Source organism: Heterodontus francisci, chromosome 26, assembly GCF_036365525.1.
Source record: "Heterodontus francisci isolate sHetFra1 chromosome 26, sHetFra1.hap1, whole genome shotgun sequence".
Lineage (NCBI taxonomy): Eukaryota > Metazoa > Chordata > Chondrichthyes > Heterodontiformes > Heterodontidae > Heterodontus > Heterodontus francisci.
The window spans coordinates 66,973,354-67,000,853 of record NC_090396.1 but is presented as its reverse complement, the minus strand read 5'-3'; the positions used below and the strand labels follow the sequence as shown (position 1 = coordinate 67,000,853).

General features: G+C 42.3%; 1 protein-coding gene across 1 annotated transcript in view; it reads left to right on the top strand.

Annotated features, from left to right (window-relative positions):
- smurf2 (SMAD specific E3 ubiquitin protein ligase 2) overlaps positions 1 to 27,500 on the top strand; it is a 323,106-nt gene that overhangs the window by 118,731 nt on the left and 176,875 nt on the right. The window lies entirely within an intron of this gene.

Below are 27,500 nucleotides of genomic sequence, written 5' to 3'. Positions count from 1 at the left end.
TCAGTTGAACCTGCCTCCACCACACACTCGGGCAGTGCATTCCAGATGGTAATCACTGGCTGCCTGAAAAAGTTTTTCCTCATGTTGCTTTTGCTTCTCTTGCCCATTACTTCAAATCTGTGCCCTCTCATTCTCAATCCTTTCACAAGTGGAAACAGTTTCTCTCAATTTACTGTGTCCAGAACCCTCATGATTTTGAATACGTCTATCAAATCACCTCTCAGCCTTCTGTAAGGAAAACAGACCTAACTTCTGCAGTTTATCTTCATAACTGAAATTCCTCATCCCTGGAACAATTTTCGTGAATCTTTTCTGCACTCTCTCCAATGCCCTCGCGTCTTCCTGAAGTGTGGCACCAGAACTGGACACAGTACTCCAACTGAGGCTGAACTAGTGTCTTTTACAAGTTCAACATAACCACCTAGCTCCGAATCTCCGATCACTATCACTTTTCCAGTCATCTCTGTGAAGTCCCCCCCCCCCCCCCCCCCCCTCTCCACCTGGATCTGAGCCACCCATGGTGCCATGGCCTTGGTTCTGGCTGTACTCCACAGATGAACCATCATTTTCCTCAGTATTAAGAACTGAATACCTGTTGGAGTGTGAGATGCTCTCAGGGGTCTCCTGCACTACCTACCTGCCTGTTTCATCTTGACAGTCACCCATTCCCTCTTTGCCTGCATGCTCTTAAGCTGTGGGGCGACCACGTCTAATAACATGCTATCCATGAAGCTCCCATTCTCACGGATGCGCCATAGAAACATAGAAAATAGGAGCAGGAGTAGGCTATTCGGCCCTTCGAGCCTGCTCCATCATTCATTACAATCATGGCTGATCATCCAACTCAGTGACCTGTTCCCGCTTTCTCCGCATATCCTTTGATCCCATTCGTCCCAAGAGCTATATCTAACTCCTTCTTGAAAACATACAATGTATTGGCCTCGACTGCTTTCTGTGGTAGTGAATTCCACAGGCTCACCACTCTCTAGGTGAAGTAATTTCTCCTCGTCTCAATCCTGAAAGGTATACCCAGTATCCTTAGACTATGACCCCTGGTTCTGGACTCCGCCACCATCAGGAACATCCTCCCTGCATCTACCCTGTCAAGTCCTGTTAGAATTTTATAGGTTTCTGTGAGATTCCCCCTCACTCTTCTGAACTCCAGCAAATATAATCCTAACCGACTCAATCTCTCCTCATACGTCAGTCCCACCATCCCAGGAATCAGTCTGGTAAACCTTTGCTGCACTCCCTCTATAGCAAGAACATCCTTCCTCAGATAAGGAAACCAAAACTGCACGCTATACTCCAGATGTGGTCTCACCAAGGCCTTGTATAATTGCAGTTCCTGTACTCGAATCCTCTTGCTATGAAGGTCAACATACCATTTGCCTTTTTTGCTGCCTGTTGCACCTGCATGCTTACCTTCAGCGGCTGGTGTACGAGAACACACAGGTCTCGTTGCATATTCCCCTCTCTCAGTTTATAGCTGTTCAGATAATCTGCCTTCCTGTTTTTGCTACCAAAGTGGATAACCTTACATTTATCCACATTATACTGCATCTGCCATGCATTAGCCCACTCACTCACTCAACTTGTCCAAATCACCCTGAAGCCTCTCTGCATCCTCCTCACAACTCACCCTCCCACCCAGTTTTGTGTTATCTGCAAATTTGGAGATATTACATTTAGTTCCCTCATCTAAATCATTAATGTGTATTGTGAATAGCTGGGGTCCTAGCACCAATCCCTGCGGTACTCCACTAGTCACTGCCTGTCCTTCGGAAAAAGACCCATTTATTCCTACTCTTTGTTTCCTGTCTGCCAACTTATTTTCTGTCCATCTCAATGCACCAACCCTAATCCCATGCGCTTTAATTTTACATGCTAATCTCTTAAGTGGGACTTTGTCGAAAGCCTTCTGAAAGTCCAAATAAACCATATCCACTGGCTCCCCTCATCAACTCTACTAGTTACATCCTCGAAGAATTCTGGTAAATTTGATCAGCATGATTTCCCTTTCGTAAATCCATGCTGACTCTGTCCGATTCTACCACTTCTCCAAGTGCTCAGCTATAAAATCTTTGATAATGGACTCTAGAATTTTCCCCATTACAGACGTCAGGCTGGCTGGTCTATAATTCCCTGTTTTCTCTTTACCTCCCTTTTTAAATAGTGGGGTTACATTAGCTGCCCTCCTATCTGCAGGAACTGTTCCAGAGTCTATAGAATCTTGGAAGATGACCACCAATGCATCCACTATTTCTAGGGCCACTTCCTTAATTACTCTGGGATGTAGATTATCAGGCCCTGGGGAATTATCGGTCTTCAATCCCATCAATTTCCCCAACACCATTTCTCTTCTCTACTAATACTGACTTCCTTCAGTTCCTCCCTCTCACTAAACCCTGTGTTCCCCAACATTTCTGGTATGATATTGGTGTCCTCCTTTGTGAAGACAGAACCAAAGTATGCATTTAGTTGGTCAGCCATTTCTTTGTTCCCATAATAAATTCCCCTGTTTCTGACTGTAAGGGACCTACATTTGTCTTCACCACTCTTTTTCTCTTCACATATCTATAGAAACTTTTACAGTCAGATTTTATGTTTGCCTGCAAGCTTACTCTCGTACTCTGTTTTTGCCTCCTTAATCAATCCCTTGGTCATCCTTTGTTGAATTCTAAACTGCTCCCAATCCTCAGGTCTGTTGTTTCTTGACAAATTTTGTATGCCTCTTCCTTAGATCTAATGCTGTCTCTAATTTCCCTTGTAAGCCATTGATTTGGCTATCTTTCCCGTTTTACTTTTGTGCCAGACAGAAATAAACAATTGTTGAAGTTCATCCACGCGCTCTTTGAATGTTTGCCATTGCCTATCCGCCGTCATCCCTTTAAGTAACGTTTTCCAATCCATCATAGCCAACTCGCGCCTCATACCTTCGTAGTTTCCTTTATTAAGATTCAGGACCCTAGTCTCAGAATCAACTACGTCACTCTCTATCTTGATGAAGAAATCTATCACATTATGATCGCTCATCCCCAAGGGGTCTCGCACAACTAGATTGTCAATTATTCCCCTCTCATTTCACAATACCCAGTCTAGGATGCCTGGTTCCGAAGAAGGGTCACTGACCCGAAACGTTAACTCTGCTTCTCTTTCCACAGATGCTGCCAGACCTGCTGAGTGATTCCAGCATTTCTTGTTTTTGTTTCAGATTTCCAGCATCCGCAGTATTTTGCTTTTATTATTATGCCCTGTTGTCTAGTTGGTTCCTCAACGTATTGGTCCAGAAAACCATCCCTTATACACTGCATGAATTCCTCCTCTACGGTATTGACTAATTTGATTTGCCCAATCTATATGCAGATTAAAGTCATCCATAATTACAGATGTTCCTTTATCGCATGCATCTCTCATTTCCTGTTTAATGCCATTCCCAACATCACCACTACAGTTTGGGGGTCTATATACAACCCCCACTAACATTTTTTGCCCCTTAGTGTTTCTCAGCTCTACCCATACAGATTCCACATCATCAGAGCCAATATCCTTCCTCACTATTGTGTTAATTCCCTCTTTAACCAGCAATGCAACTTCACTGCCTTTTACTTTTTGTCTGTCCTTCCTAAATACTGAATACCCCTGGATGTTCATTTCCCATATCTGGTCACCCTACAGCCATGTCTCCGTAATCTTGACTATATCATACCCGTTTACATCTATTTGCGCGATTAATTCATCCACTTTATTGCGAATGCTCCGCGCGTTAAGGCACAAAGCCTTGAGGCTTGTCTTTTTAACATTACTTGTCCCCTTCCCATTATTTTTCCCTGTTTGATTCTGGCCCTTGATTTCTCTGCCTATCACTTTTCTTATTCCCCTTACTGTCTTTTGTTCTTGTCTTTGATCCTCCCCTCCTCTGACTCCTTGCAAAGGTTCCCATCCCCCTGCCATTTTAGCTTAAACCCTCCCCAACCATTCTAGCAAATACTTCCCCCAGGACACCAGTCCCTGTCCTGCCCAGATGTAACCCATCTAGTTTGTACTGATCCCACCTCCCCCAGAACCTGTCCGAATGTCCCAGGAATCAAAATCCCTTCCCATCACACCATCTCTTCAGCCACGTATTCATCAGATATATCTTGCTATTTGTACTCTGACTAGTACGTGGCACTGGTAGTAATCCTGAGATCATTACCTTTGAGGTCCTACTTTTCAACTTAGTTCCTAACTCCTATATTCTGCTTTTAGGACCTCATCCTTTTTTTAAACCTATGTCGTTTGTACCAATGTGTACCACGACCACTGGCTGTTCACCCTCCCCCTCCAGAATGTCCTGTAACCGCTCTGAGACAACCTTGACCCTAGCACCAGGGAGGCAACATTACATCCTGGAGTCTGTTTGCGGCCACAGAAACGCCTATCTATTCCCCTTACAATTGAATCCCCTATAACTATTGCATTCCCACACTTTTTACTCCTCTTCTGTGCAGCAGAGCCAACCATGGTGCAACGAGTTGGGCTGTTGCTGCTTTCCCAAGAGGCCATGTCACACAACAGTATCCAAAGCAGTATTGTCTTTCAACACAACATTAACATATTGTTTGCCTTTGCTCCGTGACCTTTTGGTCAGCTATGTGGCCTGGTCCAATCTGCACCTTCTCCTTTGTTATCTCTTGCCCAACCCCCACCTCACTTGTTTATAATCTGTGACTTTTCTAATATTTGTCAGTTCCGAAGAAGGGTCACTGACCCGAAACGTTAACTCTGCTTCTCTTTCCACAGATGCTGCCAGACCTGCTGAGTGAATCCAGCATTTCTTGTTTTTGTTTCGGATTTCCAGCATCCGCAGTATTTTGCTTTTATCCAAAGCAGTATATCTGTTTTGCAGATACCCATACGCCATACCCATATCTGTCGCTTCTATTAGTGCAAGTGTCTCTGCAGCTAAGGTGCTTTTAACGATCCTCTTTATTTTCTTTGATTCCCAGGCTAATGGACAACACTTATCATTTCTTCCCACCAAAAATATAATGAACCCTGCTGCACGCAAATGACCATTGGGATGATTAGTGTGTGAGGCATCACTAAAAATGACTTAATTTCATTTCTTCTCGGTCATCCACTGCTGGGAACTTGAGTGTACATTTGTCTAAACTCAATGTCTTCAGTGTCTTATTTGCATTCAGCATTTCCCCAACAGTAGCATGTTTCAGCATGGTGCTCAATTCTAATAATTCGTAGCAAGCATCCGGTCTAGTTTGTGTGCACAACCAGTTTAATTGCCCGATTTAAGCTCCTTAACTGGTCTGCTTCGTTCTTGGTTGCAGAGTCTTCCTTTTGTGAGGACCTGGCCCGGTTTATTGGAATCCGATTAACATTCTCTAGGTAAGACTGTTAAATTAGGGTTATGCCCAATTTAGTCTGCCTAATTTTAAATTCCTGTAGAACTTTATCTACCACAGATTTCTCAAATGCCGCAGATCCTCCCCACAGAAAATAGTCTATGTACATCAAGAAAATACCTGCTATTTTTTCTTCACCCAACCAATAAAACATTGCCAGATCCACTTTTAGCTGAATACAACCAGCTTTTAGTCGGACGGGCCTAACTGAAAAATACCACCCCTGGATGCATCATTTAACCCATAAACACACTTGTTTAGTTTCCATAATTTCCTCGGTATCTCCAGCTTCTTTCGGTGGCTTTAACAATACTTCCCTTTGAAGTTTCTCCCTTTGCAAAAATGCTGCTTTGATGTCAGTGACCATGAGTGTGTCGCTAAAAAGGCTATGAAAATACTCAAAACTTGCTTTTCCTGCTGTTGGAGAGTCTACTCTAACTTCTTGGTCGCTGAGTCGTTCCTCAAATCCCCGAGCTACAAGTCTGGCCATAGTTTTATACGTACCATCGTGAAGTACTTTCTCTGTACAGATCCATCTGTGGGACAATGCTGGTTGTCCTCTATCTGACACCTCCATGTATATGGCAAACTCTCTCCAATTGTCAAGCTCTGTTTTGTATCCTTTACCAACTTACCATCCAACTTGTTAGTAGCCACTCGAGAGCTTCTCTATCGTAAGTGCTCCTACTACTTGTGGCGCTCCTTGCCTGCTTTCTCGTCCTTGCTCTTGTGAAACCACGTCCCTACTGGTTGCCATGTTGCAAAATTTCTGTTTTACTATCAGTGCCTATAACTTTTCCTAGGTCTCTCCACTCTTTCTGCCCTTCTCTTTTGTAATACACCATATAGCCGGTATTAAAATTCTTTTCTGATGGCCTGATCAGATCTCTCAAAGCTCTCCTGATTTTTTTCCTGAAACCTCCACCTTAATAAATGCTCATCTCCCTGCATGGCATTCAAATGATCTGCAAAAATTGAACTAATTGTAGTTCCCTCTAAAGACGGGGGATGATCCCACATTACCGAAAGTATTTTCAGATTCCTGCCGTAAACTAATTGATGGAGGCTGTAGCCCCCAACCATTTGAAGTATGTTTTTCGCGTGTACTGCCCACGCCAGAGCAGTACTCAATTTACAGTTTGGTTGGTCAGCTAAAATTGTTTGGAGAATTTTGTCAATCATGGCGTGATTTCTTTCACAAATCCAATTACTCAACGACCTTTCTGCTGCCTTGTGCATTGTGACAATATTCATATTTTCACACATGTTCCAGTACAGCTACAACACTGGCATCTACCCGGCAATGTGGAAAATTGCCCAGGTATGTCCTGTACACACAACGTAGGACAAGTGCAACCTGGCCAATTACCGGCCAATCAGTCTACTCTCAATCATTAGTAAAGTGATGGAAGGTTTCGTCAACAGTGCTATCAAGTGGCACTTGCTTCGCAATGACCTGCTCAGGGATGCTCAGTTTGGGTTCTGCCAGGGCCACTCGGCTCCTGACCTCATTATAGCCTTGGTTCAAACATGGACAGAAGAGCTGAACTCAAGGAAGTGAGGTGAGAGTGACTGCCCTTGACATCAAGGCAGCATTTGACCGAGTATGGCATCAAGGAGCTCTAGCAAAACTGAAGTCAATGGAAATCGGGAAAACACTGCTGGTTGGATTCTTGCCTAGTGCAAAGGAAGATGGTTGTGGTTGTTGGAGGTCAATCATCTGAGCTCCAGGACATCGCTGCAGGAGTTCCTCAGGGTAGTGTCCTGGGCCCAACCATCTTTAGCTGCTTCATCAATGACCTTCAATCATAAGGTCAGAAGTGGGGATGGTCACTGTTGATTGCACAATGTTCACCATTCGCGACTCATCAGATACTGAAGCAGTCTGTGTAGAAATGCCCCAAGACCTGGACAATATCGAGGTTTGGGCTGATTCGCACCACACAATTGCTAGGCAATGACCATCTCAAGCGAGAGAGAATCTGACTATCTCCCCTTGACATTCAATGGCATTATGATAATTGAATCCCCCACTATCAATATCCTGGGGGTTACCATTGACCAGAAACTAAACTGGAGTAGTCATATAAATACCGTCGCTGCAAGAGCAGGCCAGAGGCTAGGAGTACTGTGGAGAGTAGCTCACCTCCTGACTCCCAAAAGCCTGTTCATCTACAAGGCACAAGTTAGGAGTGTGATGGAATACTTTCCACTTGCCTGGATTGGTGCAGCTCCAACGACACTCAAGAAGCTCGACACCATCCAGGACAAAGCAGCCCACTTGAGCACCCCATCTACAAACATTCACTCCCACCCCCCCCCCCACCACCACCACCGACGTACAGTGGCAGCAGTGTGTACCATCTACAAGATGCACTGCAGCAATGCACCAAGGCTCCTTAGACAGCACCTTCCAAACCTGTGAAATCTACCACCTAGAAGGACAAGGGAAGCAAATGCATGGGAACATCACCACCTGCAAGTTCCCCTCCAAGCCGCACACCATCCTGACTTGGAACTATATAGTCATTCCTTCACTGTCACTGGGTCAAAATCCTGAAACTCCTTTCCTAACAGCACTGTGGGTACACCTACCCCACATGGACTGTAGCATTTCAAGGAGGCAGCTCACCACCACCTTCTCAGGGGAATTAGAGATGGGCAATAAATGCTGGCCTAACCAGCGATGCCCACATCCCATGAGCGATTATAAAAAAAAAAAACTCCTGAACTCATCATTGGCAAATTTTCTTTCATCGTCAGTTAGAAATCTAGCCAGTGCTCCTCGCCCCATTCCTATCCACCTTTCCATTATCTTGTCTGTTACTTTTTTGTCTTTACTGTAAATTACCTTTGACAGACTGAATCTTGTCACTATAGCTATAACGTGTAGAAGAAAAATGTTTCTATTATCCCATACTTTCAAGGCCATTGCTACGGTTTCATTAAAGTCCCTTGCTAATGGGAGACTCACTACAGGTCATGATGGCATCCTCCTATATTTTACCCTTGCATCTTTTAACAGAATCTTCAACCTATGACACAATGGATGTGCAAACTGTCAGTGTAGTTTTGAAATAATTTACCTCCTCTTTAAATCCCTACAACTGGATGCCATTAATACCTCTTTAACATCCAGCTTAGAGATGTTGGGTCTCGCTAAGGGAATACAATGATGTCCTGACTATGTAAATCGCAAAGCTACAGATTTCCCAAAGACAATCACCTTAATCACATTCCACATCCGATTTTGTCTGAGCCTTTTTCATAGACATTTACTTAACAGCAAAGGTATTTCATTGGATACTACATCTGTACTGATAAAATGGTTTACCCCTGTTACTTTACACTGAATTACCACTCTTTTTAGCGATTTCAATGTGTTGTCATCCCCAAACCTGAAACAGGTAAAACTGTTATATTCTTTGACCTTACTTTGGTCGTCTTTACTTAAAGAATCCATGTAACACCGTAACCAGGCCACTCCACATGCCATGGACGTACACCCACTGTCTAGTACTGCGCGGTTGAACAAATCTGCGATCAGGACACTCATTACCGGACTGAAGCTTCTCGTGATGAGTACAATTCCTTCTGATTGATCAGTAGTGTCATCCTCACCTTCTGAATCTTCCATACCATGAATCATCTCAAAAACCCTGTTGTTCCTTTTTGGACAATGCAACGCATAATGATACTTTGAGTCAGATCAGAAACACCTGTTGACCTCCCCTTGGTTATTCCTGGGGTTCATCCTTCTGCCATAATTACCTAATTCCTGCCGTCTGTTATAGCTGCGAAAAGGGTCTTTATCCTCATTCATTTTGTTTGTGATTCTCCTTTTATACTGACGTTTGGGCCCCATATTTGAACGGCCTCAGTGCTGCTAGCATTGTATCCACCACCTTCGGTGTCACCGCTGAAGAGCCAATTTGTGCCACAAAAGCAGCCAGAAAAGAATGTTTTCCCAGAAAAATTTTCTGATCAAAAAGTGTATCTCTTTCTTTGAATCTAACTCCAGTTAATACCAAGAGCCTATCCATGTTCAATATCCTAGCACAATCCATCAATTTGAAGACAAGTACTGATTTAGGAATTTCCAAGTAGAATCGCTGCAACCTTGTATATGGTTGGTTAAAATCCATAATATATTCTTTTATGGAAGAACCATCCATTTTTCTAAATCCGACCACCCCTCATAGGCACTCAAGTTATCTTTCATATAAATTTTATCCATAAATTTTAAGAGCTTGTCCAAATGATGAGCCTTTTGCTCAGAGAACACTGTCCCTGATCTTGCTTCTGGCGGGAAGTGAAAGTCCAACGGCTATTCCTTGCTTCCTTTTAGGTAAAGACATTACCAGTGTCCATAGATCAACTTCTTTCTCCCATTGATCGTAAGGATCCGCTTCACAAAACAGCGGTGGAAAATCAGATCCTGACACCTTGCACCTGGTTTCAGTCATCTTTCTTCAAAAAAAAACTCCAATTACTGCCTTCTCAAAAAAAAAACCTCCAATTCTAATCTCCTGTCTGAAAACAAATCTTAGTCTCAAATCTTCACTTTCAGGCAACATTTCTCTGCTGACAGTGAGACTAAGATTCTCAGGACCCAGAGCTTATTTCTCCACTCCTAACAACATCCCAGCAGGCTGGCTGGCTCTTTAGTTAATTGTACTCAGATGTGTATATATAATCAACACCCAACACCTGTTCACCCTATTACCTTCAACTACTAAGTGTTTACCATCCAGTAACAGAACTTATTAGATACTAAATTATCTATTAGATAATAAACCTTGGTACTACAAATAAACCCTGATACTACTCATACTAATACCCTAACAATAGTAATAATAGTCTTACTACTGCTAATACTAAACTTTACCAATACTAATCTACCTTACCGCTATTAATATACCCTACTATACTAAAACGCTAACAATAGTACTAATAACCTCACCAATAGTAATAAATCGTATTTAAAAACAAAATATAAGATTCACCAGCTACCCACTTGTGATTATTGCACAATATTTTTAATGTTTTTAAGCTCCCAGTTGTTTAGACTGAGTTCCTAAGCGGCAAATACTCACCAGCCGATCAACTCACCGCTTTCCTGTGATGTCACGGTTTGATTTTTTTTTTCCCCCCTTTTTTTTTTCAAACTTCACGTAGAGGTAGGTTCCTCGCAGGTCCGCCGCTGCCGCTCCTGACACTTTCCAGGTAAGTGGAAGGCTCCAAGCCTGGGTCTGGATGTATTCTCTCCCCGGTGGGTTCCCCGCAGGTCCGCTGTTGCTGCCACCGCTGCTCCCGACACCCTTCAGATAAGTTATCATGAAGATTGAGCAATGTTAGCATGGCCTAAGTGTGCTACTCTTCTGCATTTATGCCTACACACTTAAACCAATCTGAATTATGTATGTGCAAAAAAAATTTTTTATTCATCCATGGGATGTGGGCATCGCTGGCTAGGCCAGCATTTATTACCCATCCCCGATTGCCTTTGAGAAGGTGGTGGTGAGCTGCCTTCTTGAACCACTGCAGTCCATGTGGGGTAGGTAAACCCACAATGCTGTTAGGAATGGAGTTCCTAGCGACAGTGATGGAACAGCGATATAGTTCCAAGTCAGGATGGTGTGTGGCTTGGAAAGGAACTTGCAGGTGGTGTTCCCATGCATTTGCTGCCCATGTCCTTTTAGTTAGTAGAATTTATGGTTTGGAAGGTGTTGCCTTGGTGCATTGCTGCAATGCATCTTGTAGGTAGTACACATTGCTGCCACTGTATGTCGGTGATGGGGGGAGTGAATGTTTGTAGATGGGGTGTCAATCAAGCAAGCTGCTTTGTCCTAGATGGTGTCTAGCTTCTTGAATGTTGTTGGAGCTGCACCCATCCAAGCAAGTGGAGAGTATTCCATCACACTCCTGACTTGTGCCTTGTAGATGGTGGACAGGCTTTGGGGAATAAGGAGGTGAGTTAATCGCCACAGGATTCCGAGTCTCTGACCTGCTCTTGTAGCCACGGTATTTATGTGGGTACTCTAGTTTCTGGTCAGTCGTAGCCCCGTTGTGTTGATAGTGGGGGATTCAGCGATGGTACTGCCTTTGAATGTCATGGGGCGATGGTTAGATACTCTCTTGTCGGAGATGGTCATTGTGTGGCATTTGTGTGCCACTTATCAACCCAAGACTGGATATTGTCCAGGTCTTGCTGCATTTCTACACGGATTGCTTCAGTATCTGAGGAGTCACGAATGGTGCTGAACATTGTGTAATCATCAGCGAACATCCCCACTTCTGACCTTATGATTGAAGGTCATTGATGAAGCAGCTGAAGATGGATGTGCCTAGGACACTACTCTGAGGAACTCCTGCAGTGATGTCCTGGAGCTGAGATGATTGACCACCAACAACCACAAACATCTTCCTTTGCGCTAGGTATGAGTTTTCCCCCTGATTCCCATTGACTTCAGTTTTGCTAGAGCTCCTTGATGCCATACTCGGTCAAATGCTGCCTTGATGTCAAGGGCGGTCACTCTCACCTCACCTCTTGAGTTCAGCTCTTTTGACCATGTTTGAACCACGGCTGTTATGAGGTCAGGAGCTGAGTGGCCCTGGCAGAACCCAAACTGAGCAGGTTATTGCTGAGCAAGTGCCGCTTGATGGCTCTGTTGATGCCTTCCATCACTTTACTGATTGAGAGTAGACTGTTGGGGCGGTAATTGGCCGGGTTGGACTTGTCCTGCTTTTTGTGTACAGGATATACCTGGACAATTTTCCACATTGCCGGGTTCATGCCAGTGTTGTAGCTGTACTGGAACGGCTTGGCTAAGGGCGCGGCAAGTTCTGGAGCACAGGTCTTCAGTACTATTGGCATAATATTGTCAGGGCCCATAGCCTTTGCAGTCTCCAGTGCCTTCATTCGTTTCTTGGTATCATGCAGAGTGAATCAAATTGACTGAAGTCTGGCAACTGTGATGCTGGGGACGTCAGGAGGAGGCCGAGGTGGTTCATCAACTTGGCACCTCTGGCTGAAGATTGTTACAAATGCTTCAGCCTTATCTTTTGCACTGATGTGCTGGGCTCCCTGATCATTTGGATGGGGATATTTGTGGAGCCATCCCCTCCAGTTGTTTAATTCTCCACCACCTTTCATGGCTGGATGTGGCAGGACTGCAGAGCTTAGGTCTGATCTGTTGGTCATGGGATTGCTTAGCTCTGTCTATTGCATGCTACTTACGCGGTTTGGCATGCAAGTAGTCCTGTGTTGTCGCTTCACCGGGTTGAAACTTCATTTTGAGGTATGCCTGGTGCTGCTCCTGGCGTGCCCTCTTCATTGAACCAGGGTTGTTCTCCTGGCTTTATGGTAATGGTCGTGTGGTGGATATGCCAGGCCTTGAGGTTATAGATTGTGGTTGAGTACAATGCTGCTACTGCTGATGGCTCACAGCGCCTCATGGATGCCCAGTTTTGCATTGCTAGATCTGTCCGAAATCTATCCCATTTAGCATGACTGTACTGCCACACAAAATGGAGGGTATCCTCAATGTGAAGGCAGGTTTTCGTCTCCACAAGGACTGTGCGGTGGTCACTCCTACCAATACTGTCGTGGACAGATGCATCTGCGGCAGGTAGATTGGTGAAGATGAGGTCAAGTATGTTTTTTCCTCTTGGTTCCCCCACCACCTGCCACATACCCAGTCTAGCAGCTATGTCCTTTACGACTCGGCCAACTCAGTCAGTAGTGGTGCCAAGTTTAATTTTGAGTTCAATCTAAGACTACATCTCAAGTGTTGGCATAAACATGGGAGAGCTTTGCCACATCTTGGCATATGAGGTAAACAAGTTTAGGTGGACAAGGTGTTAGTACGCGTCATTTGAAGTCTACAGAAGTGGGTGGGACAAAGAAAAGCGCTCAGTGACATCATGCACTGACATCATGATATTGCTGCTAGAGATCATAGACACTTCATTTACTGGAGCAGATAGACTGGTGATAGCAGAGAAGACCCAGTTTAAAAGGAAAGCTCTCCTGGCCACCAGTCTTAGCTAATCTGTCGAGTTTAGTTTACGTTTGCCACCAGATGCACGGGACTTGTGTGCCAAGAGCCGATGGCACAAGATCAGCATAAAAGCAGCTTCAATTAGCCTCTGTACTTGTTTATTCATGATTAAGTGATCTTTGTGGTTTCAGAACTGTTGGCTTACAAACATGATATAGATGATTTAGTTACATGTAAGAAACTTCAGGGTAGGATGAAGCTGCTCAGTTATGAGACTGATCATACTCATGGACCCTTGTTCATTAATTAATCAACTTTAGTTGTGGAGATACTTTATCCTTTCTGCTAGCCATGATGCATCCTATGTAGTTCTATCATGGATAAAGAAGCTCATGATCTGAAATTAGTACTTTTCATTTTAAAAATCTCCTTGAAGATCGTAATCAGGTGGGTGCTGTTCTGTTCTGCATGAACGTTAGACAAAACCACTTATTTATATATCGACCCTTATTGGTAAGAATTTAAGGAATGCGTATTATAACATTTGTCAAATGTTCAGAGTGTGGAAATGTTTTTCAGATTTCCACGTTTTGTTGACAACTGTCAAACTGGTGTACACAGAGACTATCATTGTAAGATCTTTAGATCTTCTATGGTCTCGTGGTCACTGTCTTCAGATAGAAGTCAGTACATTCACCATTTACGTTGATGTTTTTGCTTATTGTATATCTATTAAATATAGAAAGCTTCCTTTTACTCCACAGTTTTGACACCAAGAATATTTACCTAAAGTTTACACAGCCAATTAAGTGAAGGTCACTCTATCCTTTCCAAGGAAGTTATCTTAATCCAGCTACAGAAGAACCCAAAATTATAAACAATGTTTGCAATTTTGTTCTTGTATTCGACCTCAAACTGCACTTTCAGTTCCACTTCTCTCCATCAAAAAGATCATCCTTCCACCTCTAATGCCCCACCTCCACCCCTAACTCAACCCATCTGTCACTGAAACCTCATCCATGATCATCACCTCCAGACTGAATTATTTTTCTGCTCTCCTGGTCAGCATCCCATTGTCCAACCTTTGCTAATGCAAAATTGGTGAAAATAATTTCCCAATTTGAAAGTTTTATTCCTAAGAGTGGGGTAATATGTATAAATATGCAGTTTTTGAAGTATTGAAGATAAACTTTTCCTTGGGTCATAGAAATTACTTGAGTACCCAAAAGTCTTCCATGTTTTGGCACTGTGAGGTATGCACTTGATTATTTGTGACTTTCCAGTAAATAGTTTTCTGCCGTGGCTCCTAGGTGCAGTTAGTGTTTGAAATTGCAAAGAAAGTGATTTCCAATTTCGTATCCTGGAAGACCAGAGAACTGCTGTGACATTGTAGTCTGTGATGGGATTGCTGGTTCAATCTTTGGGCTTCTTATGACCATGCCAGATTGTGAATCTATTGAATCACTTCTAGCACTTGTCAAATGTTTATTTAGTAATCTTGATGTGTTGGTTACAAGCCTGAAACTGGAGATTGTTGCAATGATATAAAATATTAGTTTAATTTGATTCTGTGAACAACATGTATACCAGGCCTATTCCAGCATTTACTTTGCTGGATGACATTTTACATGAGCCTTGCGATTTCTACCTATAGATTTCTCAGCTGTAGAAAACTGGGTAATTGACTTAAGAAATGAGTGGGTAACAAAAACTGTGATAGGAAAAGAAGTAAATAGTCTTAAATTCTCTCTTCCATAATGAGAGTTAAGGTTGTGCTAGAATAATGTACACCTCTTGGTATAAATTATGATGGGTCATTTAAGTACTATTGGTGCAAGATTTGCAAATATGTGAAGAGGCTGGTTCCAGAAGATTTTGGCCTATGAGACTAAATATCTTGTGCATAAATCTTTGAAGGTGTAGAAACTTGCTGTTGCTTTTGCACCTGTTTCTCTCTCTCCATTTTCCGATGCACACTTCTTTCCTTTTTAAATTAATTTATCTCTTTTTCCATCAATCACATGTATCTATTGCTGGCTTAGATAATTGACATATAAACAAATTAATAGGCTTCTACTGCACTATTAAGTGGTGAAATGTGCGTGAAATGAGTTGACTTGCTCCTTTAATCCTTATATTTGTGTGCACATGGGAAAGTGTCTTTTCTCTATGTTCAGCTTAGGCAGTTCAGTTTAGATCAGAAACACAGAATGGAGAGTTTTCAGTTTGATTTCAATTGCTATAAAATTACACTTCGTAAACTTTCTATGGTACTTAAAGAATCTTTTTCGCTGGAAAAAAACAGGGCTGTGGAGCAAGAGCAGGCAAATGGGTTTCACTGGGGAGTTCTTTCAAATGGTCAGCACAGGCATGATGGGCCAAATGGTATGCTTCCATGCTTTATACACCAATGATTTTATGCAAGGGCTGTTTTTTTCGTGCAACAGAATGGTCATGGCTCTTTGCAAAATATGGTAGGGGTTAATTGTATAATACTTGTACTTATTTACAGATTGTTGTTAAATAGCTGAACATCTTCAAATGTTGCAAAATAAGCCATGGAATTTTCTCTGATTTTTCGGAATCTGTTTGCATATTCATGTTGTGATGTTGTAATATACGAAAGACTTGGACACATGCCTAATAACACTAAAAATAGTACACAAGCAGTGGGGGAGTGAGTTAGAGCAGCAGCCAAGGAACGCAGGCCATCGCATGTGTTCTGCATAAATTGATGCAGAAAACTCATTTTGTTTGAGTCCCCTTTCGATTAATGGATTGATCATTTAATTTTCTGATTGGGTAGGTGTTTAGAATTTTGATCATTATATCACACCTTAACAAAAAACAGACTGGAGATTAATGTGTAGCTTATATAATTCCTGAGGGAATTATGACCAAAACTCTGTAGCTCTCATCATCCCTTTTTTCAATTTTATCAGGTAAATTAGACTATAAGCTTGCCACTTTTTCTTTCTTGTCGATCTTCTTAGTTGTTGGCTCATAAATGTTTTATGCAAAGTGTTGGTGATAGTTCAGTGAAAACCATTAAAAAGTAGGCCATGAAAAGATGGAGCAATCTTAGTTGTTTTTAGTCAGATGCTGCAGTGATAAATAGTTTATTAACATGTGCCAGATTCATGTATTTTAAGTGGCAAGAATGAAAACAGTTGCACAAACCAGGATTTCCTAATGAAATCTAGGCTCATCTAGGAGTTTACATAGTTATTTACTACTTCAGTGGTTGGTTAAGAACTTGCATCTTTTATCCTCACTCCGGTGCTGCTGATTGAAAGTGCAGCCAAGTGCTGTGGATAAGATCGCTATGTAATGCAGTTTTCCCATCAGCTCACGCCTAGCAGAGACTATTGGAGCTTCAGGCAAATATCAGTCAAAATTGGAATTAGACCGCTGGTTTCCAAGTTCAATGTTGTAAAGCAGTCATTACACAAATCCTGCATTTAAACTTGAATTTGAGTGCTGAAGTTCATGAATAAATGAACCAGTGAAATTGGCAACTTTAAAACATTGAGCTTATGTGTTGCATAGTAAGCATGCCTACATAAACTTAATATGGTTACATTTAAAACCACATCTTTGGCATGGAGTTATACCAGAAATTACATCACTAAGATAATTTTCAATCTTCTTCTTTGGCCTCCTTGTCTCTAGAGACAATGGGTAAGCGCCTAGAGGTGGTTTGTGGAGCAGCGCCTGGAGCGGCTATAATGGCCAATTCTATAGTGACAGACTCTTCCACAGGAGCTGCAGATAAAATTGGTTGTCAGGGCTGTTACACAGTTGGCTCTCTCCTTGCGCTTTTGTCTTTTTTCCTGCCAACTGCTAAGTCTCTTTGACTTGCCACTCTTTAGCCCCGCCTTTATGGCTGTCTGCCAGCTTTGGCGATCACTGGCAACTGACTCGCACGACTTGTGGTCAGTGTCACAGGGCTTCATGTCACGTTTGCAGACGTCTTTAAAGTGGAGGCATGGACGGCCGGTGGGTCTGATACCAGTGACGAGCTGGCTGTACAATGCATCCTTGGGGATCCTGCCATCTTCCATGCAGCTCACATGGCCAAGCCATCTCAAGCGTTGCTGGCTCAGTCGGGTGTATATGCTGGGGATGGGGCCAACATCCCCAGCATATAATTTTCAATAACAGAATGCAAACAAATAATATGTAAAAACAATCTATTGTAGTTTACTTATTAAGCACTTGAGAACTATAGCAAAACTGTTAATACCACAATTAATTTTTATTTGAGGATTGCTCCAAGTAGCAGCCCTGCAACAGCTGTTTTGTACCCAATTTAGTGCTGAGAACAACTGCTAAATAAATGCATGCTTCAGCACCTATTTGCTGTAATTGTTAAAAAGCATGCTTAAGATGTGAGTTTCCAAAAGTTGGGGGTGCCAGATTTAACTTCCACTGTTCTCCCGCCATGACATCATGATGGCAAAAGTAGTGACACTGATGGCAGAAAAATCAGGGACTTGGGCTAGTGATGTCTCTTGGCTGTCAGTTTTAGTACTTTCCTGCCCCCAAACCTTTTTTTTAAGTAACTTGGTCAGTAGTTCAGCATCCTTTGAGTTCCAATGTAACGTTCCATGGTGTGGTAATATTTATCATTTTTAACACGTGGTAACCATACTGTGATTTCCGCCTCAGCTGCAAAAGCATCTACCAAAAGCCTGGTGCTTCTGGAGCTAGGTAATCGGAGGGAGAATGTTCTTTCCTAATTACTCCCTTTTGGGCTGTTGATGAAAGCTATTTTGAGCCAAATACAGAGAAACATGATTAACAGACACCTAAGGACTTATCATATCCAGGAGATGGTGAATTGCTTGAGACAGTAGAAACATTACTTGGCAAATACAGTTTTAAAGTTTTTTATAATATAGATTTGCAATGATTTCTGGGCAAAGGATATGATCAGAATAGTTGGATATTAGAAAATAGAATTGTGAACTTAAAAGGATTTTTTTTTTCTTTTGTTGAATTTTTTTTTAACAATTTGGAGAAAGGAATTGGTGTTCGTCTTAGTGGGAAGGAAAGAGAATGGAATTTACTGTCCATGTAAAGAATTTGATTGTAGCATAAAGTGAGACAGCTGCCTTTCATATTAAGTTTGTTGGAGTTTACAAAGTGAGGGTTTATTGCCTTTTTAGAACCTGAATTGATGCATTGCCATTTGTGCAAGTAGATTGTTAGTGTGAGTTTTTTGAGTGTTTGCTGTAAAATATTGTGCTTCAGAGTGTGATTAAAGGTGAGGGAGAGCTGTGCATAATTTTTTGCTGGTAGAATATACTGACTTGGCCAATACAAAAATTGAAACTCAAATGTTTTCTTGCTGCATTATCCAGGGCAGGCATATAATCAAGTGATCGAACATGACAACAGTTAGTGTTTTATTATTTTAAAAGGTTCCAAAAAATTGCTGAGAGGATAAAAATTAGTTTGACTTGAAGTTGCATTAAAATGAAACCTATTTTGCAAATATAAACTTTAAAGAGAGAATGGTCATTAATAAAGCACCTTATCGCATCCATGGGGCATCAATATAACAATGACTATATTTCAAAATTAAGTAATGAATTAATTTTGAAGTGTTAGATTAATATGACTACGAGCTGTCATGGGAAAAGAAACAAATGGGTTATGCACCTTACATTAGCTATTTTGTTTTTTGGTAGTATGTTTGGTGTTTTCTTTGCTATAGAGTCAACACAAACAAATTCTATTTACATATTTCTTTTAATTTTCACAGCTGTTAGTGGGTTAAGTCATGAAGCTGTTGCATTTTTAGAGTAAAGGTACTGCATATCTTTATTTTATTCATTCATGGGATGTGGGCATTGCTTACAAGGGCAGCATGTATTGCCCATCCTGATTTCCCTCGAGAAGGTGGTGGTGAGCTGCTGCCTTGAATCACTGCAGTCCATGTGGTATTGGTACATCCATAGAGCTGTTGGGGAGAGTTTTCGAGGTTTTTGACCCAGCAACAGTGAAGGAGCGGTGATTTTTTATTTTATTTATTTGGAGATACAGCACTGAAACAGGCCCTTCGGCCCACCGAGTCTGTGCCGGCCAACAACGACCCATTTATACTAACCCTACAGTAATTCCATATTCCCTACCACCTACACTAGGGACAATTTACAACAGCCAATTTACCGATCACCTGCAAGTCAGCACCCGGCGAAAACCCTGAGTCGGGATGGTGTGCAACTTGAGTTGGTGGTGTTCCCATGTGTCTGCTGCCTTTGTGTTTCTAGGAGGTTGTGGGTTCAGAAGGTGCCATCGAAGGAGCCTTAGAGAGTTTCTACAGTGTATCTTGTAGATGGCACACACTGCAACCACAGTGCTCTGGTGGTGGGAGGGAGTGAATGTTTTAAGGCGGTGGATGGGAATTCCAATCAAGTGGACTGCTTTATTCTGGTTGGTGTCGTGCTTCTTTAGCTACAACGCGGATATCTAACTGACAATGTGGAAAATTGCCCAGGTATGTCCTGTCCACAAAAAGGACAAATTCAATCTGGCCAGTTAGCGCTCCATCAGTCTACTTTCAATCATCAGCAAAGTGATGGAAGGTGTTAGCAGTGCTATGAAGTGGCACTTATTCAGCAATAGCTTGCTCACTGATGCTCAAATTTGGTTCGGCTAGGACCACACTGCTCCAGACTCCATTGCAGCCTTGGTCCAAACATGGATAAAAGAGCTGAATTCCAGAGATGAGGTGAGAGTGACTGTCCTTTTACATCAAGACAGCATTTGACTGAGTGTGGCATCAAGGAGCTGCAGGAGTTCCTCAGGGCAGTGTCCTAGGCCTAACCATCTTGAGCTGCTTCATTAATTTTAGAGTTTAGAGATACAGCACTGAAACAGGCCCTTCGGCCCACCGAGTCTGTGCCGACCATCAACTACCCATTTATACTAATCCTAAACTAATTCCATATTCCTACCACATCCCCACCTGTCCCTATATTTCCCTACCACCTACCTATACTAGGGGCAATTGCTAATGGCCAATTTACCTATCAACCTGCAAGTCTTTGGCATGTGGGAGGAAACCGGAGCACCCGGAGGAAACCCACGCAGACACAGGGAGAACTTGCAAACTCCACACAGGCAGTACCCAGAATTGAACCCGGGTCACTGGAGCTGTGAGGCTGTGGTGCTAACCACTGCGCCACTGTGCCACCCCTAATGTTCTTCTCTCCATCATAAGGTCAGAAGTGGGGATGTTTGCTGTTTTGTTCAATTCCATTCGCAACTCCTTTTTGTGGGTAGGACTGAGATACCTGGGCAATTTTCCACAATATTGATAGATGGTAGTGTTGGAGCTGTACCAGAGCAGCTTGGCTGGGGGCACAGCTAGTCTGGAACACAAGTCTTCAGCACTACACATGTGATGTTGTCAGGGTGCATAGCCTTTGCTGTATCTAATGCACTCAACCATTCCTTTATCACGTGGAGTGAATCGAATTAGCTGAAGACTGGCATCTATGATGACTGAGACCTCAGAAGGAGGCAAAAATGCATCATCCGCTTGGCACTTCTGGCTGAAGATGGTTGCGAATGCTTCAGCCTTGTCTTTTGCACTTGTTGAGGATTATTGAGGATGGGAATATTCATGGAACTGCCTCCTCCTGTTAGTTGTCTATTTGCCCACCACCATTCACGACTGGATGTGGCAGGACTACAGAGCTTTGGTCTAATCTGTTGATTGTGGGATCATTTGGCTCTGTCTCTAGCATGATGCTCCTGCTGTTTTGCATGTATGTAGTCCTGTGTTGTAACTTCACCAGGTTAGCACCTAATTTTTAGGTATAAAAGCAAAATACTGCAGATGCTGGAAATCTGGAATAAAAACAAGAAATGCTGGAAATACTCAGCAGGTCTGGTAGCATCGTGGAGAGAGAAGCAGAGTTAATGTTTCAGGTCAGTGACCCTTCTTCAGAACTGGCAAATATTAGAAATTTAAAAGGTTTTAAGCAAGTAAAGCGGGGGTGGGGAAAGAGATAACAAAAGAGAAGGTGTTTATAGGACAAGGTCACACAGAATAACAGACCAGAAGGTCATGGAGCAAAGGCTAATGGTGTGCTGAAAGACAATGCGTTAGTACAGAGAGGGTGTCAATGGACAGAAAATTGAACAACCTGGCCCCAAGCACAAACATGAAAAAATAGTGGGTAGACACAGTAGAAATAAACTAAACAAAATAAAAAAAACGCACAAAAAAGAAAAAATAACTCAAAATAAAAATAAAAAGGGGGACCCGTCATTCTCTGAAATGATTGAACTCAATGTTCAGTCCGGCAGGCTGTAGCGTGCCTAATCGGTAAATGAGGTGCTGTTCCTCGAGCTTGCGTTGATGTTCGCTGGAACACTGCAGAAATCCCAGGACAAAGATGTGGGCATGAGAGCAGCGGGGAGTGTTGAAATGGCCAGCAACCGGAAGCTCGGGGTCAAGCTTTTGGACTCAACGGAGATGTTCCGCGAAGTGGTCACTCAGTCTGTGTTTGGTCTCCCCAATGTAGAGGAGACCACATTGTGAGCAGTGTTTTTAATTTTTAGATATGTCTAGTGCTGCTCCTGGCATGCTCTCCTACACTCATTGAACCAGGGTTGGTCCCCTGGCTTGATGGTAGAGTGAGGGATATGCTGGGCCATGAGGTTACAAATTGTAGTGGATGGAATGCAATTCTACTGCTCCTGATGACCCACAGCACCTCATGAATGCCCAGTTTTGAGCTGGTAGATCTGTTCTGAATCTATCCCATTTAACAAGGTGGCAGTGCCACACAACATTATGGATGGTGTCCTCCGTGTAAAGACAAGACAGGACTGTGCAGTGGTCACTCCTACTAATACTGTCATGAGCTATGTTGTGAACAAACAAATAGATTAATATTCATGAAAAAAGCTTAGTGTCAATCGAGTGAGATAGTATGGGCTGAATGCAGAAGTGCCAGCTTGGCTCTGTTGGTACTACTGTTAGCTTGGAGTCTGAAATTGGTAGGATCAAGCCCCACTAAGATTTGAGCGCACACTCTGACTGACCCTTCAATTTGTAGTACTGGGGGAATGTTACATTGTCAAAAGTGCCTCCCTTCAAATGAGATGTTAAACCAACATATACGTCCTGAGTGCGACATAGACAAAGTCATTGCTTTAAAGATTATAATATCTAGCAACATTCTGGAGGAACTATCAACAGACGTGCAAGAGCACCCACACCACCTCTGTTGCTCATAATCCAAGAACAAATAAAAAATGGTCCAGTGTTAAGCATGGTCTGAATCTAATTGGAACAATACACCAGCAGCGTGCAAAACAAATGGTCGACATGGAACAGGAGGATGCAAGTTTGATTTTGCTCTGCTCAGTTCCTGATTGAGCGGAGCGCAAGCATTTCTCTGCCTCTGAAATCTAGTTAGCTAGATGTTAGCTTTCATACACCTCCTGGTGGTTGGCCTAGAAGCAGAAGTAGCCAGAGTTCTGGTGAAAAAACTGACTCTTCATTCTCTGTCAGACATGTGGCAGAGAAGAGCATGTGAAAGCTGAAGTGAGGAATGGGTGAGAGGATCAAAACTTGTCCTTTGTTTATAAAACCCAGATTCAGATCCGTTTGCATTTTTGTGCATAGCTAGAGTATATTATTAGCAGTCGATTGACCAATGTCTCTGACAGAATGTATACATGTGGTTTTGAAAGCTTGAATTACTGTATTTTAGTGTATATCATTGCAGTATCACAGTATGTAGGGTCAGTTAGGTTTTAAATAATTCCATTACTTTTGTGTATAGTTTCCAGCCATCATAATGAAGGCTGAATTAGAAATGAACTGTTTCCAACATTTCATTCCAGCTCTTTAGCACTCCCGTCTCATATTTTTATTAGAATAAGTGTGTAGTACTTTCAGAAAAATAGGTAATGTGGGCATTTAAGTGAACGATTTTTAGAATTAAATTTGTTGGATCTTGAATAATTCATCATTGTAATTAAATTAGATTTTTTGTTTCTCCCACAAGGACACTGTCTACCCATAGGATCTATCCCAGACTGTGTCTCCTTAATAATTTCTCTTCACTTGTATCCCAGAGGCTGTTAATGCATTATACAGGCCTAACTGGTCTCCTTTGATGAAACAGCGGCTGATGGATAAATTTTTTAAATACCAAAGCAGTACTTGCAAGGAGTGCACAAAATGTTTGGCACAAATCAACTTTTAGGGGGAAAAACCTCTCATTACCTACATATCAGTTAAATTCTGTCTCTGTGGGAGCCTTTATTATTTTGCATAAACCTGATTGCTCAGCAGATTATTGCTTTGCCTCCAATGATCAGTCAGTAGCTACTGGTATGTTTGTGAAATTAACTTCTGTTTTTATTGCCCATTTTCCATACAGGAAGGGCAAATATGAGTTCTCATCTATATTTACCAAAATGTTTGAAAAATAGAACTTTGGTTTCACATTTCAGTTCCTTTTCTATCCATTTCCTCCAAAAAATAAAGTTTGGTCAACCTCCCAAGTGGAAATTTCTTTCCATTTGATTTGATGTTTGGGAGTCTGTCATGATGAGAACAAACAAAATTCACCCAATGTAAGTGAATGTTGGCATTGAAATTTATGACTCTTGTGGTTTGGGATTGCAAGGATTCTACCACTGGAACCACTGTACCAGACTGTCGGGGGATATTTGTACCATATTACCATTTAAAATTGGGCGAAAAGTAGTTTGGTAGCGTGATGTACTGAACTTCTATTCATACAACCTAAACACCAGCCATGAACAACTTTGTTGAGGTCAGCCTACTCTCTGGATGTGTTTTATAGTTCCCAGCTTGGTGTTAGGAGTACACCATCTCAAGGGAACGATGAAACACAACAACTAGCAGTGAGATCTGTCCTGTAGTGCAGGCCACAAGATGGGAATTTTTTTCAAGTAGTTTTGAAGCTGGCCTTAAAATCCATTTTGGTATCGACCTTCTTGTCTCTCTTCCTGGATGAGAAGTGATATGTTGAGGCAGAAATGTTGAAAGATAAGGATATCAAAATGGGTAGGAAGAGATGTACTGGATTAGATAGCTGAAGCATTTATTATTCAAAATTTCAAGCCAAATTTTCATAGCAAATGGAGGTTAAAGCATTTTTTGTCCAATTTGCATTATGCATGCGTTTAAGAGGAAACCAGATGAACACAAGGGAAAAAGGAATTGAAGGATATGTTGAGGGTGTTAGATGAAGGGTGCAAAGAGGCTCATGTGGAGCGTAAACACAGGACCTATTGGGCTGAGTAGCCTGTTTCTGTAAATATGAATCAAATATCAGGCTGCTGGTTCATACTAGTTAGAGTCACTGGTTAATGGTCACTAGATAAGTTGCTGGATTTTCTTGGATTTTTGGATTGCATTCTGTGATTCATACACATGAAGCAAAAGGATTTAAAAAAAAAGAGACCACCTGGCCCATGGATATTTATCAACTGCTAGAAACTTAAGGAAGTGGCCCTAGAAATAGTGGATGCATTGGTGGTCATCTTCCAAGATTCTATAGACTCGGGAACAGCTCCTACAGATTGGAGGGTAGCTAATGTAACCTCACTATTTAAAAAGGAAGGTAGAGAGAAAGCAGGGAATTATAGACTAGTCAGCCTGATGTCGGTAGTGGGGAAAGTTCTAGAGTCCATTATCAAAGATTTTATAGCTGAGCACTTGGAGAACAGTGGTAGAATCGGACAGAGTCAGCATGGGTTTACTTGACAAATCTACTAGAATTCTTAGAGGATGTAACTAGTAGAGTTGATGTGGTTTATTTGGACTTTCAGAAGGCTTTCGACAAAGTCCTACATAAGAGATTAGCATGTAAAATTAAAGCGCATGGGATTGGGGGCAGTGTATTGCAATGGATGGAAAATTGGTTGGCAGACAGGAAACATAGAGTAGGGATAAATGGGTCTTTTTCTGAATGGCAGGCTGTGACTAATGGGGTACTGCAGGGGTCGGTGCTTGGACCCCAGCTATTCACAATATACATTAATGATTTAGATGGGGGAACTAAATGTAATATTTCCAAATTTGCAGATGACACAAAACTGGGTGGGAGGGTGAGTTGTGAGGAGGGTGCAGAGAGGCTTTAGGGTGATTTGGACAAGTTGAGTGAGTGGGCAAATGCATGGCAGATGCAGTATAATGTGGATAAATGTGAGGTTATCCACTTTGGTAGCAAAAACAGGAAGGCAGATTATTATCTGAACAGATATAAACAGAGAGGGGAATATGCAGCGAGACCTGTGTGTTCTCGTACACCAGTCGCTGAAGGTAAGCATGCAGGTGCAACAGGCGGTAAAAAAGGCAAATGGTGTATGTTGGCCTTCATAGCAAGAGGATTTGAGTACAGAAGCAGGGATGTCTTGCTGCAATTATACAAGGCCTTGGTGAGGCCACACCTGGAATATTGTGTGTAGTTTTGGTCTCCTTATCTGAGGAAGGATGTTCTTGCTATAGAGGGAGTGCAGCAAAGGATTACCAGACTGATTCCTGGGATGACGCGACTGACATATGAGGAGAGATTGAGTCGGTTAGGATTATATTCAGTGGAGTTCAGAAGAGTGAGGGGGGATCTTGTAGAAACCTATAAAATTCTAACAGGACTTGACAAGGTAGATGTAGGAAGGATGTTCCCAATGGTGGGGAAGTCCAGAACCAGGGGTCATAGTCTAAGGATACAGGGTAAACCTTTCAGGACTGAGATGAGGAGAAATTTCTTCACCCAGAGAGTGATGAACCTGTGGAATTCGCTACCACAGAATGCCGTTGAGGCCAAAACAATGTATGTTTTCAAGAAGGAGTTAGATCTCGCTCTTGGGTCTAAAGGGATCAAAGAGTATGGGGCGAAAGCGGGAACAGGTTACTGAGTTGGATAATGATGATAATGAATGGTGGAGCAGGCTGAAGGGCCGAATGGCCTACTCCTATTTCCTATGTTTCTATGTTTATATTTTTTTTAATGCTTACTTCTTAGAGGCAAAAAATGCTGCCAATAAATACTGGGAAATTCCTCTCTGAATTGTTGAAGTAATCAAGCAAATTCCTGCAATTTTCCCATGAAAATATCAGACACAATACAGATAAATGTAGTTCATGTATTTATTTGCTTAAACATCAACAGCCATTAAGTGGAAAGCTTTGCAATCTTTCTCTTTCACCAAAGTTTGGACCTCTGCAATGAGTTTATCAGACATATCATATCTTGGTGCAGCTTCTCGGTTTATGACCAGCAGTTGAGGTCTTTGATTTTATCAGATTGATTACTGTGAATGTTGACTTGCACAACATGACCCACCAGACCCACTGCTGCTCGCCATCCAGATGTTGTTGGAAGCTGCTTGTCCTTTGCTCTGTTGGGAGTTGCTTGTTATTAGTTGGGTTCGATTTCCTCAGCTGGCCTGGAGCAGTCATTCTGATAGTTAGAGCTGATCGATGACAGTTTCGCCCGCCATACAGGGTGTGGTATTTCCATGCTGCTGAAATCTTGCATTTTCACCTGTGTTACATGCCATTTTAGCCGATAACCCATAAGCAATAACCAAGGAAGAAAGCGCATACAATGATCATCAAAAAACGCTCTCTCACACTCTGCTTTTCATAACATTTTACTAACATCACTTATCACAATGCACTGTGATGGAATAATAGTCACTTAGAGCACAGAAGGAGGCCATTCGGCCCATTGAGTCCATGCTGGCTCTCCACTGAGCTATTCAGTCAGTCCCACTCCCCTGCCTGATCCCCATAGTCCTGCAAGTGATGCTGAGGTCATGAGAGAAATTACCTTACTGGCTGGTTAGGGTGATGGACACTGATAAATTGATGAGCCAGTATCGTTCATCAATGTTTTTGCAATATCATACCATAAACACACTAATGCACTGAACCAGCTGTGTTTAACATAATTAGTAGAAGAGCTGACAGTTTGCGAGACCCACGAAAATCTTGTTTTTGTGCTGACATCAGCTTGCTTATGGATTGTTTATGTTCAGGCGTGCTGTCAATGACAGGAGAAGTACACGGCAGCACTGAATG